Source organism: Heteronotia binoei, chromosome 9 (genome assembly GCF_032191835.1).
Source record: "Heteronotia binoei isolate CCM8104 ecotype False Entrance Well chromosome 9, APGP_CSIRO_Hbin_v1, whole genome shotgun sequence".
In the NCBI taxonomy this organism is placed as follows: domain Eukaryota; kingdom Metazoa; phylum Chordata; class Lepidosauria; order Squamata; family Gekkonidae; genus Heteronotia; species Heteronotia binoei.
Window position 1 is genome coordinate 65,624,455 of NC_083231.1, and position 15,140 is coordinate 65,639,594.

Genomic DNA, 15,140 nt, shown 5'->3' on the forward strand with positions numbered 1-15,140 from the left:
CCCCCCAAGTTTCAAAAGTATTGGACCAGGGGGTCCAATTCTACAAGCCCCAAATGAAAGTGCCCCTATCCTTCATTATTTTCTATGGAAGGAAGGCATTTTAAAAGGTGTGCTGTCCCTTTAAATGTGATGGCCAGAACTCCCTTAGAGTTCAATTCTGCTTGTCACACCCGTGCTCCTGGCTCCGCCCCCAATGTCTCCTGGCTCCACCCCCAAATTCTCCTGGCCCCACCCCCAAAGTCCCCAGATATTTCTTGAATGAGACTTGGCAACCCTATCATTCAGTGAAAGTCACTAACATGTCCCTGAGGGAAGATCAGGCTCTGAGTGTGATGTTTTGTAACAGATTTTTGACTATTAATTCAAGCTGTTTAATTACATTGCATGTTTAGATCAGCACAGCTGGTGTGATTTTTGACCACTTTACAGGCTGATTTAAACATGTCAAAGCCAAATGGGAACATACTGAGGTAAGGGTTCTGGGTAGCTGTTGCCTCATTTTAAAGACACTTTACCATATGCCTGTACATTCAGTGTCAGCATGTTAATCATCTGTGTGGCCTGGAAAGATCTGTTGCTGGCAGGCTAATTTTGTGCACAAAATGGTCCCACATATTCAGTGTTCCTTTAAACAAGTTGGTGGCTGTATAGGATAGTAATATGGATTGGAGTTTTCCACACAGCCTTGTCAGAATTAAACTGGGCCTTAATATGGTCAAATCACGTGATACACATCTATAGGAAAGTTATTTCTATGTAACTTTATTATATGTCTGTTGTGTTTAAGTAACACATCTAACCCTTATCTGGTTGTTTCAGTCTGAATGAATGAATGAACTTGTCTGGAATTGTGTGCCTTTTGTTTAAGTTATTTTGGTAATGATTTTAATACTTGGTCTTTCATATCCTTTTTATACACCACTGCTACTGTGTTGGGGCAAGAAATATAAAATAGATATTAACTTTTATGGAATAAAAGTTTATGGGTAAGAAACTGCAGACTTTAAAGTATATATAACGTTCAAGTATATATAGGTAGAATGGAACTTCACTAGATGGGAATTAAATATGACTGTATGGTTATATTTTCCCTCGTCACTGTGGATAGAGTGCTTTTATCACATTTCTGCGTGGTTGCATTCTATTGAGACTATGCATGCATGTAATCTATTGGTTAAGCTCAGTATCTTTTTCATTTCTGAGTGAGTAACTCGCTGAACATGCCACTTTGTGATTCTTTGGTTCCTACATTTGGTTCCTATCTGGAGCAGCACCTTTGAAACACTTCTCTTACTGAATACAAGTTACCACTGGATAGGCATCTTCCATTTTCTTATATAATTGGGTTAAATAGAAATTGTCCTTCCTCATTAGTCCATAAAGAATTTCTCCATAAAGAAATAGCTCTTATATCTTCAGTTAGAAGAAGATTCTCCATTTAATGGAAGGGAGTCCATGGATCCAACTCACTCCCTATCTTGTATATTAACCAGACACAATGTTCTTCTATGTGCCCAGAAATCTAGTTTAGGGCTAGCCCTTCAGCACTGTATTTCAGTGTTATTTTATACTCTCACTTCATTTCTCAGAAATTTTGTCATAATCTTTCCTATCAGGTAATTGCAGGTAACTTGTTGGGCCCTGACTCATTTGCTCTGAGGAGAAACTGAAGTTGTGCATACTGCTGATCAATATACATTGGATTGATTTGTGGTGGCATCTAAATGTTCCACTTCCTGCTAGCAGTAGAATGGACAGATCACCCATTTGTCTAAATCTGGTCAAGAACAAAAGCAACTGCCTCAAACAAGGTGGTCAAACAGATTATTCTTTGCCCCTTCCACATTTTGTTTCTTGAACCAGATTTGGAATTTTGCCATGTTTGTGTAATCTGAGCCATCTCTTTTATGGTTTTCCTATCTAAGAACTGGTGCAATCATCACAGTAGTCTGGAGGCTGACTGCCATAAATAAGTGCTCATGTAAATTGCCTGATTGTATGATGGGGAACTCACAGAAGATCTCAATGAGTAGACACATGAGAAAGTGCAGTTTTTCTAATAGAAGAAGGAGCTGCTGCAATCTTCCATGATTCCCCATTTCAGAAGTAAAGAAATGGAATTTTCCTTTCAGAAAGATAGTAAATTGAAAACAAAAGACACTATTTGGATTCTATATCTGAGAATTCCATTTACGTAGATGCACAAAATGAAAATTCTTTAAGATTATTTAACAGCTATCAGAATGTAGTCAGACTACCGAAATATTACTTGTTATGCAAACAGAAACTTCAGTGCTGGCAGAAAGGTTTGGTTTAGAGAAACAGCCCTGAAACAGAACTAGTTAAACAGTTGGATTTTTAAAAATTCAGTTTTTATGTGCACTAATGGGGAGGCAAGAGTCTAGGAAATTCTAGCAGTCTGTGTCCAACTAGTCTGACATTTTTTCTAGTGACAGAGGAACTTGCCTGATCCACATCATTAACAGGGCACTAGATGACAACAGTTTTGCTCCATCACCTATTTTAATCAGAGATAGTATTTTTAATGGACACCATTTACTATTGCATAAGGCCTATAATGAAGGGATGAAGATATAAAGCTTGATTACCTGAACACGCAGGTTTTACTCACACATAGGAATTAGTAGGTACGCTGTTGGGTGTACTTTGTTTGCACAAGTTTCCATTGTGCAGGTCTGCTGCAGAAGGTCTTGCCCCCCCCCCCCAGTCGGAATGAAGAGGCTGACACAGTATGTTGGATAAATTGGGCTGCTTTATTAAATATAACTTAATCAACTAGAACGGCAAGGGGTATAGGCCTAACAGGACAAGCCCTGGGGTCAAATGCAGGACCCCGCCTTGTCCTTAGAGGGCGAGCCACCCTACCTCCAGCATGAGCCAAATATTCTGGCTGGTGCTGAGCGGCCAGGCCCAAACTCTACCTCCACCTAGGCCAGCATCAATCCCTCTGGAAAGATCTGCCCCGGTGAGGCTTTGCCGTGATCTGTACTCCCAGCATTGAGCCATACAGCCCATCTGCAGTTCATACAGACCACCTGCACCTACTGGTACAGGGCCATAGGTGATCCCCTGAACAAACACTGTAGTCCATACCTCATCCTGCCACCGCCAATGCCAAGCCTCTGCTTAGGCATTAGCACCCACTGGACGGCCCAGAGCCGACTGCAACCCCTGCCTAAGCTCTTCCAAAAAGGCCTGGTTACCAAGCTCAGATAAATGTACCCCATCTGGCTTATACAAGTCAGCATTCTCAACTCGAATAGCTGGATGGGCAAAAACATTCCTAATCCCCCCTCCATGACCTTCTGCAAGGCCTGATTAGCCTTGCGCTTGGCGCGTTCAATCCCAGCAGGGGATAAGGCACACCACCAGACTCTGCGTGGCAGAATTGCTGACCACACCAAAAGAACTCCTGGCCATCTCCGCTTAATGGCCCACAAATCCTCATGCGCCTGCAATGAAAGTGACTTTCCTTTCATAAAGCCAAGGTCATTGCCACTGAGGTGGATAACCAGGATGTGTGGGGGAGGCGCCTGCCTCCCACGGAACAAAAGTGTCATGATCCCAGGCCAAAGCAGGACATGGCGACCCAGCCACTCCACCGTTGCCCACTCACTGAACCCCAGCTGGGTACCAACTTGAGATCTCCTGGCCTGGTGGGCAGCCCAGAAAACCATACTGTGCCCACAGATGAGGATTTGATGCCTTTCACTACGAGCCACAGCACCTGAAAAACAGAAAAAAGTCACAACCCAGAAAGCACTTGCCAACAGGCAACAAATGTAACATGCTCTCCCCCCCCCTCCACAGCCTTACTGAAATACCAGCGGATGCACATATGACTTGTAGGCGGCCGACCACCATTGGCCCATCCACTGTATGGCCAGAGGGGTGTATCCCATAACTGCCGCGGTGGATGCGGCACCAATTTGGAATGAATGCGTGGCAAATTTAACCCCCCCCCCCCAATCCCAACTTTGCCAATGTCTTACCAGTCACTGTCCAGAATTAATATTTCGTTGGGGGGGCCCTCTCTATGTCGAAACAAGGGGCCATCGCCCTCTCCCCTGAGCAATATATACCACTCCAATGCAGTGACGGGGCACAGCTCCGACGATCCACACCGACCAATTGTGATGACTGAGCCTTTCTGATGCTGGTCCGTCTTGGACTGCTGGACTGTCAGCTGGGCCTGCCCCCCTTCAAATTTGACATCCCTGGCATGAAGTGCCTGGTCAGAGGTATCCTTTTTCGACTGCACTACCAACTCACTAATCCGCAGTGCACCGAAAAAGGCCACCAAAGAGGCAGCATGAAAAAGTGCGGCCTCAAAGGAAGATGAACACACATCAGGCCAAACCCTGAAAGCCCCTTCAACACTGAAGGAGATATGGGCTGCCGTGCATCCACCCGCGGCCCCCGTTCCCTTGCCCAAGCTTCCAGCATCTTCCTGACTCTAAAGTCACCAGTGCCCTCCACAAGGCCCTGTGATTTACTTGTAAATGAAAAGGCAGCCAACTGTTCCCTAATAGACTTAAGCACCAACCCTCTGCCCTTCTGATGAATGCAGAATTGAAATATGTGCGCCACCGGGACCAGCCAACTGTCTGGAAGCCCAGCCTCTCCCAGATAAGAGACCGCACACTTAACCACTACACCAAACGGGCTATGTCACAATATTGAAAAAGGGCTGCGGCCCGTAAAGGCTGCGCCCTTGCTATCACCCCCACATAAATCAGGAAAACAGGCAGCCAATTGGACCAAGTCCTGTCTATCTTTCTCCATTTCAGCTTCTCCTTTTCTTTATCATCTAAGTCTTCATTCTGAAGGCCTCGTCATATTGCAACCATGCAGCCCCAGCAGAATCTGTATATGCCCGGTGCACTATGTCGCAATATTGAAAAAGGGCTGCGGCCCGTAAAGGCTGCGCCCTTGCTATCACCCCTGCATAAATCAGGAAACCAGGCAGCCAATTGGACCAAGTCCCGTCTACCTTTCTCCGTTTCAGCTTCTCCTTTTCTTTATCGTCTAAGTCTTCCTTGTTTTTTTTCTCCAATTCTCTAAAGAGGAGACTGAAGACATCCACATATTCGCCCCTCAATATTTTTTCCTGGGTGACCACCACCAAATGATCACCCAGAGGCAATGCAGTGTCACCGTAGGGCAAGACATGAAATGGTAAAGACACATAGGTATTCGGGGGATAATGCCACATACCCCAATGATGACCCGGCCATGCCCCTTGTTGCAGCAACTGTTGCTGCCTGCCCCACGGCAGCACTCCCGGCGCTGACTGTGAAGTAGAAGCGCCTTGCAATGATGGCGTAGCCACTAATTGCAAAGGGGGCTGCGAGGCAGGAACAACTGTATTGGGGCTCTAAACAAGGTGCGTCCCATGCCCAAGAAGGCCCCGCCTGACTGTATTGCCCAAAAGGGGGCAGCTGCCCAGTTGGTGAAACCGCCATGCCCATTGTGTTGTGAAGCACCAATGGCTGAGGGAGGCCCCATGGCCAAGTTGGAGGCTGGTGTTGCAATGTAGACTTACCTGCCACCCCCGAGGGGGTAACAGCAACTGCCACCGCCGGGGTTGTCTCCACCATCACCCTGACTGCGCCAGAATCCACGGGGTCTCCGCTGGCAGCCTCTCTGCTATCCCCCTCTGCTTCCTGATCCGATTCCTGCTGCATGTCTGAGCCGACTGCACCGCCCTGTAAAGCAGAAAGGTGAGCCAGAACCTCCTTTTCAAACGTTAACCTAGACAACTGGCCTGTTGCCCTACACTGCCTCTCCCAAGTGGGAGCCCCCACAGCACCCCGCTGTTGTTCCAACACACCCAGCTGGTTAATGATGGCCTGCCGTAACTTGGCCTCCTCATCTGAGTCACCCGGTGGCCTGGGTTGCTATACCCTCTTTTTCGTGGGCTGCTTTCCCTTAGAGGGGCCCTGACCCTTCTTGGGTGCCATCACCTCCTTATAAAAACCCTCTGTAACCACAACCACCCCATGAGTAACACAACTCCCCCTGTTTGTCACTCTACCCACAGGCCAAAGAGGGCCTTAAAGTTTGTTATATGTGCGTTGTGGGGGGGATGTGTGTGCGGTGAATAGTTAGCAGAAACCCAGCTAAAAGCCCATCACCAAATCAACCAACAAAAAGGGGAGGGATGTGTGGGTGTGAGTGCACACTCTGGCCACACCAAAAATGGGGGTGGGGGGTGGGTGCACAAGCCCCTGCCTGGCCCCTACGAGCCCCCTTTTTCCCACTCAGCCTCCGCCTCTATGAAGCTTCTGCAACTGGCTGGAAGCCAGAAACCACGTCGCTGCTTGCTCGAGGACCTCGTGATGCGCCAATTTGCTGCCCCTCGCATGCGCCACTGCGCCTCTGATGCCGGCCAATCCCACGGAGCTTTGATGCTGCTCTCTTCCTGAGAGCAGAAAGGCAAGTACAACACACCGGGTGGGGCTGGGGCCTTTATAGCCCCAACGCCACGTCCGACGAGCCTTCCCGGCTGCCGTATTAGGCGGAGCCAGCCTTCCCTCCTTCCGGGAGGGCAACAGCGGCCCCCAGTCTCTAGCCGGCAATGCCGGTGCAGCTGGGAAGGGGCTGATCTTCTTCCAGTTGAATTTCAATGGAGAATGGTGGCTATTGTTATTGCTGTAAATAGGATCAGGTTTGTAATTCTTCCAGATACATAATTTGTAATACTTTGTAAAGAGCTGTAGATGCAAATTACTGCCCGGAACAAGAAAGTGTATAATGATTCCTTCTGTCTTGTGATTTGCCAAAGTAAATGTTTACTTCAGAATCAGTCACAGTTGTAGGTTTCCAGGTGCACTTCCCCACATAGAATAACTGGCAGCTGGTATTTCTGTAATCAAATCATGCTCAAACTGTGATAATTAACCTTTTGTAATGTGAGGAATGAATGTGTACCTGAAAAGAATTATGGGGTGAACATGGATATCTATACCTAGATGTATATCTCAATGCCATAGGGGATATGTAAAAATGATTTCTATAGCTCTGTAGCCATCATATTCCCCCCCACCCTGCATGTGATTTGGACCAAATCTATGAGAAAATTAGCATGTTTCCCTGTTTTACCATGACAAACGAGGTTGATGGATGACTAGTTGCAAAAGGCCAGTGTTTGATTGTGTTAGGGGCATAATTTAATACAGGATATCCACGACTGTATGTATCAGAGTACAGGTAGCTTTTGCATTAGGAAACTTAGAGCTGCCATTTGTTATTTGATGAGGAAGACTTGGTGCATGCCCCCAACCATGATATACTTCAATTGCAAGCCATGTAGTGAGTATCATTATGCTAAGCATGGAATGAACTGGAGGTGCAGTGTACAACATATAGTCATTATGTTCTTGCTGTAATAGATTGGGAAATATTAGCCACTGTGCATTCCAAATCCACCCAGGCAGTTTTGAGTAAATTCAGATTTAGATCTTTGCCAAATATTCCATTTTGGTATTTGTTACATTGTAAGTTGTTAATTCTTGTTTTCTCATGTGACAAGCATAGTTCATTTATCAAAGTAAACATAATATAGCAAAGTGAATGAAGGTGTAACAATGATAATATAAGGACATGAAGGACATGATGAACAGACTATCCAATAATAATAAAACACTTGAAACTTAAATGTAACTGTTAATCAGTGCTTCACATTAATTTTGTTCACATTTCAAAAACTGTTGTTTTCCAACTATGGAACTTTAAAGTGAAGCTTTCAAAATATCTAGTACATAAAAGGATGAAAGTGTAAATAAAGAAATGATAAGACCCCAAGGTAAATGTTCTTTGAGATCTAGAGCAGCTGACACTTCTGGAGGCATTTTTTGAAATGCCTTTGATGTTGTAAAGGCTTGCTAGCATTTGCATTAAATGTACATGTAATAATTGTTTGTTTAAACATGAAACGGTTCCTTTTTAAAGTTTGCAAATGTTCTGTTTTTGTTTGCTAAATAGGTTTGGAGCCATACAAGCAATCTATCTTTGTTTTAGAAGTTACATGGTGCAAATATTGTATTATTGAGATATATGGTGTTTGTAAGCCTACTCTCCAATTGATAAATCATGTCTAGTGCCTGTTGGAATACAGAGAATGAATTTCTTTGCTATGACCTTGGGGTCTGAGATTAGTCAGTTTGTCTATTAGACTTTTCCAGCATTCTTCTCACTTCATTTATTCCTTCTGTTGTGTGGAGCCAAGATGCAACAGACTTAGAGCAAGTTGCCAGGGATTGATATCATCTGTCATGTTGGGAAAGTAGGGGATCAGAGTGGCTTAAGTATTTTTTTTTTAACATCAGGTTTAAATAATCTGAATGTCATATAAAATTAATACTCTGTCTACTAATTTATATAAATTAATTGCTGAAAGTCACAACATCTTGAGTCAATGAAAAATGAATAGAAGAAGCATAATACTGGATATTGTTCCAGACTTTAAAAATGATGCAGACACAGATAAATGAGAGTTAAGCAGCTTCTAAAATGTCAGAGCTCTTACAACACATTGGTGGATTCCAGCCCTTTAAGTTTGGGCATACTTCATTTTGATGCACTATCACAGCTGTTTCAATCAATAAATCATATGATGCTTTAAATATCAATTCTGATAGGTTTAGCTTTTCAAAGACATTTTGCTCAGCTGTACTGAGCAATCTTGAAAACCAAAGGGTGTGTGGGGGGAGACAGAATAGAAGCTGCTAGGTGCTCAACATTTTTAGCACTGATATTTGCTGTGGGACCTGTGGGACTTCCTTTAGAAGTCATATTTATGTTTTGGGAGTTGAAGTCTTGAGAAGTTTGGTTACGACTTCTTTGGAAAATTTAAGGAATGCAATTAAATTGTGTTTATGAATAGAGTGAACAGGAATACTACCGTAATTACACCTCTAGCTTTGTTCTATCTTCTTGTGATCTCATCACATAATTGAGGAAGAAATGTTCTTGGCTTGTCCAAACTTAGCAAGTCATCCTGGATCCAAACAGTTTCATTTCTAGAACATTAACTCCATGCCCAGTCACAGAACACTCCCAGTAGCCAATGAGGGTATGTTTGCTCTTGAGTGGGATTCTTGCAGAGCAATTATTGGAAAAACTGTCTTTAATCTTTATTGTAAGGCATTTCCTTTATTTAAACACTATTTCTCACAATGTAGATCTGGGAGACACAATTTCATGAGTGTGTCCATCTTGTCTGCATGAAGGATAGGTGTTCTGGCTTGGCGATAGCTTTTAAGAACAGTATGGGGGCTGTGGTCATTATAGAGGTCATGATTCATGTGTTGCTGGTCACCCTTTTGGCAAGTTTATATTTGTCTTCAATTGCCATGTTTTGAAGTTCCCCTGCCACTTCATCTCACATGGACAACTGTCTCCTCATGCAGCTGGATTGACCATTCAGAATTGTGACGGCATGTACCTTGTCCATGTGCTGTGCAGTGCTGGTAGCATAGAACTATTGGACTGGAAAGACAAAATTTACCTTCATAAAAGACAGAGCCATAATTTGTGTACAGCAGACACACAACAAAAAATGTCATCATAGTAAATAGACTGAAATAGCTCAAGCAATAGAAAAGAGCAAGAGTCCAGTAGCACCTTAAAGACTAACAAAATTTGTGGTAAGGTATGAGCTTTCATGAGTTACTGTTCACTTCTCCAGATACAGCTAGAATGTGAGTCCATCTGTCCTTATAATTAGAGTGATTTCAGATGCCAAATGACAATAGCAAATGAATGATAATAACAGGCATGATTGGATTAGGTGTGATATGCAGAGGGCTAGTAGGCATGGAGAAATCAGCATTGATAATAAGATATGAAATGTAGGTCTTGATTCAGTCCAGGAAATGCTTCATTATCAGTTGCAATTCTTCAGTCTGTCTTTTTAATTAAAGTATGGTGCAAGCAAGTGAGCCAACCTTCATGTTTTATAAAAAGATTGCTCTTCACAAAAACAAACCAGACTCACCAAGCAAATCCATTTGAGGAAATTCCTTTCCATATTCAAATACATCTGTCCAATTTTGCACAAACCTTTACAGACAGCTTCATGATAACATTCAAACTTCTTTATTTGTAGTTTTTATTAACTCTATCTATATATATAAGAGCCTCGTGGCACAGAGTGGTAAAGCTGCAGTACTGCAGTTGGAGCCCTCTGCTCACGTCCTGAGTTCAATCCAAGCGGAAGCTGGTTCAGGTAGCTGGCTCCAGGTTGACTCAGACTTCCATCCTTCTGAGGTCAGTAAAATGAGTGCCCAGCTTGCTGGGGGGAAAGTGTAGATGACTGGGGAAGGCAATGGCAAACCACCCCATAAAAAGTCTGAGTGAAAATGTGAAAGCAATGTCACCCCAGAGTCGAAAATGACTACAATAAACTTTTATAAAATCAATCAATAAATAGAGAAGGTAAAGCAGAAAGAGCAAGAAGCAAGCCTAGCATCCCAAAGGCATAGCAAAGTGCAAAAATGCCTTCAATTGCCTTTGAAATATTCCAGAAGCAGAAAGAATTCATGCCAAAGGAGAGCTGAAGGAAGAAATAAAGAAAACAAATGAAAGGATGGATGAATTTCAGAGGCAAGTATTGGCAAATACCCAGCAAACACATAAACTGTCAGCTAAAGTTGAAGTGCTGGATGAGCAGGGGAAAACCATGGCTGCCTGCATGAGAGAAGTTAAAAGTACTACATCAGATTTGGAGGATAGAGTGGCCAAAATTGAAATGGACAAAGCTATGTACAAACTGAGATTTCAAAATGTTCAAGAAGAAAAAGGTGAAGATATATATAAAAAAATTGAAGAAATTTTGACTTTGGGTGAAGAGCAGATAATGAAGGACATAGGTCAAGAAATTGATTGGATAAAGAGGGTTGCAACAGCGTACATGAAAAAGAATAATCTTCCAAGAGAAGTACACATGAGATTTATGAGAGTCTCCACATGTGAGAAGATCTTGAGAATTACAAGGGAAAATGATTTAATGTGGAAAGGAAGCAAAGTCAAGGTCATGAAAGACATACCTTGGAGTGTAAGGCAAAGAAGAGAGGGCTACAGGAAATTGACATCTTGGTTAACTGACCAATCTATTTCATTTAGATGGCTTGTCCAGGAAGGAGTCTTTTTTGTGTATCAAAGTAGGAGGTTTAACCTAACATCTTTAGAGAAAGTGCAGGATTTTTGGAGGGAGCATGTTGACATAGACACTCAAAAGTCCGATGTAGAAGAAGTGCAAGAAGGAGGAGAAGATTCAAGTAGCACCCGTAACGAGAATATCAAGAGGAAGAACAATGGAAAAACAAAGACAAGATCGCAGGTGTTGAAAGAGAAAAGAGCGATATTAGATAGTAACTCAAGAACAGAACAATGAATAAAATGGGACTGAAGATAACATCGGTGAACATCAATGGGTTAAATGAAACACACAAAAGGAAAAAGACCTTTCTCCAATTTAAGAAGACCCAATCAGATATAATATGTATACAAGAAACACATATTAAGAAAGAAGATCAAAAGTATTTGCAAAATAAGAAATTGGGCTGCCTCTATCAATCCTCTGACCTAAAGAGAAAAAGAGGAGTAGCTATATATGTTAGAGAATGGATAAAATCAAAGCTGCTCTACAGTGAAGATACAGGAAGAATTGTTTTGGTGGAAATTGAGGTGGAGGGCAAAAATATGGTTATAGGAAACATCTATGCGCCTCATAATAATCAAGATACATTTTTTGCTGAGCTACATAAGAGGCTAAATGAATTCGAAGCTACAAATTATTGCATTTTGGGAGACGTCAAGGCAGTACACAATGTCCTTAAAGATAAAAAAAATGGAAAAAAGAAAAAGAAAAAGTTATGTGGCTCACTTCCAAAAACCTTTTTCAAGATGGCAGATGAATTGAATCTGATTGATATTTGGAAGATGAAAAACCCTCAGACATCAGATTATACTTATCACTCTCAAGTGCACGACTCATGGTCAAGACTAGACATGTGTTGGATGTCGACATCGGTGGCAATATTGGTAGACCAAGCTGATATACTCCCAAAGACCTACGCTGACCATAGCCCAGTTCAAATAACTTTGGGAAAATTAACTTCCAGATCTTGTTGGACCTTAAATCTCCACATATTAAAGGATAAAGAATTTGTGAAGGAATCTAAAGAAAAAATAAAAATGTTTTTTGAGTGCAATCGGGAAGAAAACACTCCAATTCAAACAATATGGGACACCTTTAAAGCCTTCTTCAGAGGTTTAGCAATCTGTTACTCGGCACGAAAAAAGAAGCAAAGAACCCGAAAATATAATGAGTTATTGGAAAATTTAAGTAAACAAGAAAACTTACAAAAGGTGAATAATACAGATCAGATAAAAACGAAGATTCGAGCTTTGCAACACCAAATAAATTTACTACTATCAGAAGAGCTAGAGAAGAAATTAATGTGGGCCAAACAAAATTATTTTGAAAACGCAAATAAAACTAGTAGGTGGCTAGCCTTCAAGCTGAGAAAAAAAGAGAGAAAAAAAATTATTAGGTCCCTAAAAGATGAGAATCAAACAGAAGTGATGAAGGGAGCCCAATTGGAAGAAGTGGTCATAAAGTTTTATCAGAAGCTATATCAGGAACAGCAAACAACAGAATCTCAGCAGAATGAGTATATTGAACAAGCTAGGATGAAACAGATTACAAATCAGCAACGAAAAACTTTGGAGGACCCAATATCAATACAAGAAATTATTGAAGCAATAAAAAGCCAGAAAACATCAAAGCTCCTGGTCTAGACGGCCTACCGGTCGAATTCTACAAGTGTTTTGAAGAAATTCTTCTATTGCCATACAAGAGAGTATTGGAAGGAATAAATGGAACAACTAAGATGCCCGAGTCGTGGAAAGAGGCGTTAATCTCACTATTACATAAAGAAGGGACTGATCCAGTTGACATTAAAAACTATAGGCCGATCTCGTTGTTAAACGCAGACTATAAAATTTTCGCAACTATACTAACGAATAGACTTTAAAAAATCATTCCAGATATTATACATGAAGATCAGTCGGGTTTCATACTTGGAAGAGTAATGAGGCAAAATTTAAGAGTGGTTATGAATATTTTAGAATACTACAAAGAACATCCGGATAAACAGTTTGCGATAATTACATTAGATGCGGAAAAAGCTTTCGACAATGTTAATTGGAGCTTCATTTTAAAAACTCTGACATCAATTGGTTGTGGAGAAAATTTTGTGAAATTGGTTAAATCAATTTATACAAGTCAAAAAGTGAGGATTAACATCAATGGATCCCTGACAGATTTAATAAAAATTGGGCAAGGTACTAGGCAAGGATGTCCGTTGTCTCCTACCCTCTTTGTGTTAGCATTGGAGCCGTTATTACAAATGATTAGACAAGATCCGGAGATTAAGGGTGTTAAGATCAAGAGAGAAGTTTATAAAACACAAGCCTTTGCTGATGATATATTAGTTACTCTGGAAGATCCTAGTTTTTCAATCGGAAAATTGATGAAGTGCTTAAAACAGTATGGAGAAGTGGCAGGATTTAAGGTTAATTACCAAAAAACAAAGTTTTTATCAAAAAATATGACGAAAGAACAAATATCTGAGTTGGAAGTCAAATCAGGATTTCATCATGAAAAAAAGTAAAATATCTAGGTATAAACTTAACGACAGAATTGAAAACTCTTGTAAGAGATAATTATGAAAAAATACTAAAAGAGATCAAAGCAGATTTAGAACGGTGGTGTGACTTGCAAATCTTATTGGGGAGAATTGCATCAGTTAAAATGAACGTGCTCCCGAGAGCACTATTTTTGTTCCAAATGATACTGATTATACTACCTAAAACTTTCTTTATGCAACTAAATAAAATAGTGGCAAGATTTATTGGGCAAAATAAGAAACCCAGGATCAAGTTGAAAGTTCTGCAAGACAGTAAAGAGAGGGGTGGGTTTGCCTTACCAGACTGGCAGACTTACCACAAAGCATGTGTCTTGACCTGGGTTAAGGATTGGCTGCTATTAAGAAATAAAAGACTTTTAATATTGGAAGGAGCTGATTTGGTAAAAGGGTGGCACTCATATATATGGTATGAGGATCCAACAAAAGGAAGTATTTTTTTCAGACACAAAGTAAGAAAGTCGTTGTTTAAGACATGGTCTGAGGTTAAAAAACAAGTTTATAGATATACTCCTAAATGGCTTTCTCCCGTTGAAGCATCGGTCCAACCAAATCTTTTTAGTTGGGGAGATAATTATACCTATGAATGTTTATTAGATGCCAAACATGATTTGAATATTGATGAAAATTCCAGAATGGATTGGTGGCTTAAAATGCAAGTTAAATCAAGGTATAAGATGGACAAGGGGATAGGCTTCTCTAAAAAATTGAATGAATTCGACCGTATTATACTGGAATCAGATCAGAAACTTATTTCTAGAATTTATAATTGGTTGTTAGATTAGAAAATGCAAGATGAAAGTGTAAAAGAAAATTGGGTTAAATGGATGCAAGATTTTGGCTATACTATTGAATTAAATGAATGGGAGAAAATATGGAAGGAAAATCTGAAATTGACAAGGTCCTCCCTGTTTAAAGAAAACTTATATAAAATGGCTCACCGATGGTATTCGGAAAAGCTTTCTAGAGCCTTTCTGAACACTTCCGATAAGTGTTGGAAATGTGGTAAAGTGAAAGGCTCTCTATTTCATATGTGGTGGAAATGTGATCTAGCCAAAAAATATTGGGTGCAAATATCGCTCTGGTGCCAAAAGATTTTAAAAATGAGAATTCCTCACATACCAGAATTATACTTATTAAATATATGTAAAATCTCCTTACCTAAAACAATGAAAAAGTTATTACTCCATATCATTACTGTAGCAAGGATTTTATATGCTAAATATTGGAAAACGTCTCAAATACCAAATAAAAAGGAATTCATGTTTAAATTGCTGGATGCAGCAGAAATGGATATGCTAACCTACAGGTTGAAAGAAGGTAACGTAGAAGAGTGTAAGAAAACTTGGAATCCGATGTATGTATGGGCTAAACAACTGGGTTTTGAATGGATAGAATAACATT

At 41.1% G+C, this 15,140-nt stretch overlaps 1 protein-coding gene across 1 annotated transcript in view; it reads left to right on the plus strand.

Annotated features, from left to right (window-relative positions):
- The window catches only part of SLC7A11 (solute carrier family 7 member 11), a 121,357-nt gene that overhangs the window by 48,443 nt on the left and 57,774 nt on the right, over positions 1–15,140 (plus strand). The gene's annotated exons all lie outside the window — the stretch shown is intronic.